Genomic DNA, 733 nt, shown 5'->3' with positions numbered 1-733 from the left:
TTATTTTAAAAACTTCATTAAGTGTAATTTTAACAAATCAGTCAATTTTAACCTTCAGTATTATAGTAATGTAGTACCAACTGACACTCATGAATATTTTACAGCATTAGTTGAGAGATTTTTTTTCCTTGAGAAAATTTGGCAAGTACTGTACCTGATATATATCCAAAATAATTGATATTGAATCGAATCGAATTGCAAGCTTGTGAATGAGAACCGAATCGAATTGTGAAATTTGTGTCAAAACCCAGCCCTAATAGACAGTGCACAGGGTCATACACATAGACAGCATTAGGGTAACACACAACACTACAATAATCCAATAAACATTCACTGAACAACAAAACACCCAAATGTACATTTACAGATGATAACAATAAGAACTAAAGAAGAACTAAATAAAATATAATCACATAAAATATCACAGGTACTTCTTGGAATGTCCTTTTTCTATTGTGATTCATAGTTTTCACTTAGTCTTTAGTCTTTCCACTTGCAAAAAATTTTACTGTAAAATTACATACTGTAGTGGAAAACTATTTACAGTTAATTTACATTTATGATCTAATGCTTTAACAAGGCAGTCATAAAAATCTCGTTTCACTGGTCAAATTGGTTGAGCAGGAACATACATGCATGTGAACAATAACTTTGTCTAAATATTTCTTTATTTGTTGAACAAATGTGTAATTAAAGTCTATTTTAATGCAATATTATATATATATATATATAT

General features: G+C 28.6%; 1 protein-coding gene across 1 annotated transcript in view; it reads right to left on the bottom strand.

Annotated features, from left to right (window-relative positions):
• The window catches only part of LOC107708935 (histone acetyltransferase KAT7-like), an 11,260-nt gene that overhangs the window by 1,435 nt on the left and 9,092 nt on the right, over nt 1-733 (bottom strand). The gene's annotated exons all lie outside the window — the stretch shown is intronic.

This window comes from Sinocyclocheilus rhinocerous, unplaced genomic scaffold (assembly GCF_001515625.1).
Source record: "Sinocyclocheilus rhinocerous isolate Xijiao unplaced genomic scaffold, SAMN03320098_v1.1 scaffold24, whole genome shotgun sequence".
NCBI lineage: Eukaryota > Metazoa > Chordata > Actinopteri > Cypriniformes > Cyprinidae > Sinocyclocheilus > Sinocyclocheilus rhinocerous.
Note: the sequence above shows the minus strand (reverse complement) of the source record. Positions and strands in the feature narration are given on the sequence as shown.